Below are 3764 nucleotides of genomic sequence, written 5' to 3'. Positions count from 1 at the left end.
ATTGTCTGTTATTCAAAGGTAGAGTTTGTGTACCAAAAAATTCAGAGCTTATACAGGAAATTTTGCATGAAGCTCATAATGGTACCATGTCTGTTCATCCGAAAAGTAATAAAATGTACAATGATTTGAAATAGATGTACTGGTGGCCGAGAATGAAACGTGATATTTTTAACTTTGTATCTAAATGTTTGATATGTCAGCAAGTTAAAGCTAAACATCAGGTACCTTCAGGACTGCTACAGCCAGTGACGATACCGAAAAGGAAATGATGCGGTCGTTGAAAGCACCAAAAATATCCTATCCCTAATAAATAATGAAAAAAATAGTAAAAGGGAAGTAGGGTCAAATCCTCAGGGACTGGACTTACAAAATATATTGTTCCGTGAAATCCCAAGCAGAATCTTGCCTAAGAAAACTTGCGTTCCTGAAAAAATAAAATAAAAAAATAATAGAATTAAATGTTTGGATCTGAAAACGAAAAATAAAATAAAAACAAATTTAAGAATATTGAATCTAAAATTAGAGAAATTAAAAATAGAGTTGAGAGAAAGGAAATTCTTATGGGAGATTCAGCCTCCAGTTGTCTCGTTCCGCCTTGAGTTCAATCCTCGGCTTTTAGATGATCCTTCCCAAACTGAATAAGCCAGTTATAGTAGAAGAGGACGCATACAACCACCATTTCCAAGGATTTAGACTTATGATTTGGTGGAACCTGACTCTAGCCAACAATCACTTCTGTGGGATCGTCTTATGCTAGATCAACGCTTCTCAATGGCGAATCCTACGCCATTTTGTCTCTTGGGCTCGCCAACCTCTGACGCAGTAAGCTAACGAACCGACTGTGCAACCTTCCCAAAACATACAAAGCGACCGCCTTTGCATACGTTGAAAAGCTTACTTCTTAAGGCACATGGATGGAAGCGTCAGCCTCGTAGTGCGGAGAAACGATAAATACTCGTTGAGAAGGCTAAGTACGGATTTTAAGCCTCAAGAACCCTTTTTAGGGAATATCGATAACCTTCGGCTAGATGGGTTTAGTGGCTCATGGTTGTGGTGGAAAAGAAAATAAATATAATAAAAATAGAGATTTTATTAAAAGGAAATATGAGAAGAACAAAAGCCTAGACTTTTAGGGAGAGAGTGTTTACAGAAAAATATGGGATCCTCTTTTGAGTCACTTCACCCCCTGTTTATAGTGCTAGGGGAGATAGTCTAATCCTACTTAAATTCCTAAAAGATAAATATATGTAATTGAAGATAAATAAAGATAAAATAAAATCCTAAAAATAATCCTTAATAATTATCTCAATATTAATTATCCTAATATAATTAAAATAGAGTTTAATAGAATAAAATCTCTTCTTTTTGCATTTCAACCCTTGTGTCCTCCATGCTTGCACTTTTGGCACCAACTTTTCCTTATGTCGCATATTGTCCCATTTTATCTCTAAATTCACGCTTTTGGCCCTTAATTTTGCTTTTGCCTCAAATTTAGTCCCTATGAGATAAAAGATCATAAATAGCTCAAATTAGCAGGATCATAATCAGAATAAATACATAATTAATACATAAAAATACGTTATTCTAGAGTGTTATCAATGGGATAAAGTCAATATGGATTTTGAATTGGGGTTACCCCTATCTCCGAAAAAGAAAGATGTCATTTGGGTAATTGTCGATCGTTTGATAAAGCCTGCACATTTTATTCTGGTATGTACTGATTTTTCCATGGACAGATTAGCAGAGTTATATGTTTCCGAGATTGTCAGGTTGCATGGAGTGCCAGTCTCCATTATTTCGGATAGAGATCTGCGGTTTACATTGCTATTCTGGAAAAAGTTACAAGAAGCTCTAGGTACACAATTACATTTTAGTACTGCATTTCACCCTCAGACTAATGATCAGTTCGATTGTGTAATTCAGATTCTTAAAGATATGCTTCGATGTTGTATTTTAAAATTTGAAGGAAATTAGGAGAAATATTTGTCGTTGGTCGATTTTGCATATAATAACAGTTTTCAGTCAAGTATTAAAATGGCACCGTATAAGGCTCTGTATGGTTGCAAATATCAAAATCCGTTGTATTCGACTGAGCTCAGTGAAAAAAAGATACATGAAGTTGATTTGATCCGTAAGACCGAAGAAAAAGTGAAAGTGATCCGAGATAGCTTGAAAGCATCTTCTGATCGTCACCTTGAAAGAAAGTTCTCTAGTTAGGTCGAAAAAGAAAATTGAGTCCGCGATTTATCGGGCCGTATGAGATTACAGAGAGAATCGGACCTGTTGCATACCGATTAGCTTTACCATCAGAATTAGAAAAGATTCACAACGTCTTCCATGATTCTATGTTACGACGGTATCGCTCAGGTCCTTCACATGTTACTTCTCTAACAGATGTCGAGATCCAGCCTGACATGACATACAGTGAGGAATCGATCAAAATTTTGGCATGAGAAATGAAAGAATTGAGAAATAATAGGGTAGCTTTAGTAAAAGTTCTCTGGCAACGACACAGAATAGAAGAAGCTACCTGAGAACCCGAGGAAACTATGAGGAAGCAATATCTGAACCTCTTTACTGGTAAGATTTTCGAGGACGAAAATTTCTTAAGGGGGAGAGTTGTAACAGCCCGTTTTCAGTGAAATCGAAATAGTGGTTTCGGGACCACAAATCTGAAGTCAGAGAAAAATGTATTTTAATATTATTTTATAATTTAAATTATGATAGAAATATCGTAGAAAAATTTCGTTAAGAAATTTTACCGATTCTGTGTCTAATTTGATGAAAAAGACCAAATTACACAAATTTCAGAAGTTGAATTCTAGTAGCTAGAGGTATCAAATATCTATGGAATTTAAATTGGAGGTCCTTATATGAAAAATAAATTATTTTGAGGAGTTAGTAGATAATGATAATTATCCATCATTGGAAATTAATAAATTATTAAGGTTAATTTTGGAAAGATGATAAAATAATGATGATAAATGAAATAAATAATTAAATTAACATCATTTTCATCATCTTTCCTAAAACAAAAACATGGAAACCCTAGTCATGGAAACTTAAGTTCAAGCAAGCTTATTTTGCTTAATTAGGTATGAATTCTTGTCCCGTTTTTAATGATTTTTATGTTTCCGAGATCATAATAGCTTAATCTAGCTATTTCGGGGATTAATTTGCAAAACTATTAAAGTATTAGGGTTTTTCCATGGATGATTATGCTTGAATTATGAAGTTTTATGGTAGAAAATGAAAGGTTGTTGTTAGATAAACAACTTTTGTAAAGAGAATTTTGATGAAATTATGATTTAGGGACTAAATTGAAAAATGATAAATTCATGGAAAAATTCTGAATTTTATGAAATTCATGGGCTTCTATTGATATGTATGAAAATTGATTAGGCTTGAAATAATGATTAAATTGTATGAATTTCATTTTCTAAGCTTAGGGATTAAATCATAATTAAATAAAAGTATAAAGGCAAAATAGTATTTTTTTCCAAAGATGTGTATTGGATTGAATTGAATATGAATTGTATTAAATTGAGTTAAATTCATTCGTATACATCCGGATAGACCTAGTACGGAATTGGATCAAGGAAAAGAAAAAGTATCAGATTAGTAGCTTACGAATCTACGTATACAAATCTACGCTATTGATATGAGATTCTCGATTAATGGCTCTCTTGAGCTTCCCGTTTATGGCTCGTATGAGTTTCCCGATAATTGGCTCGCAAGAGCTTCTCGTTATACAGCTTACAAGA

The sequence above is a fragment of the Gossypium raimondii genome, chromosome 12 (genome assembly GCF_025698545.1).
Source record: "Gossypium raimondii isolate GPD5lz chromosome 12, ASM2569854v1, whole genome shotgun sequence".
NCBI lineage: Eukaryota > Viridiplantae > Streptophyta > Magnoliopsida > Malvales > Malvaceae > Gossypium > Gossypium raimondii.
The sequence above is the reverse complement of the archived record's forward strand: the minus strand, read 5'-3'. Positions refer to the sequence as shown.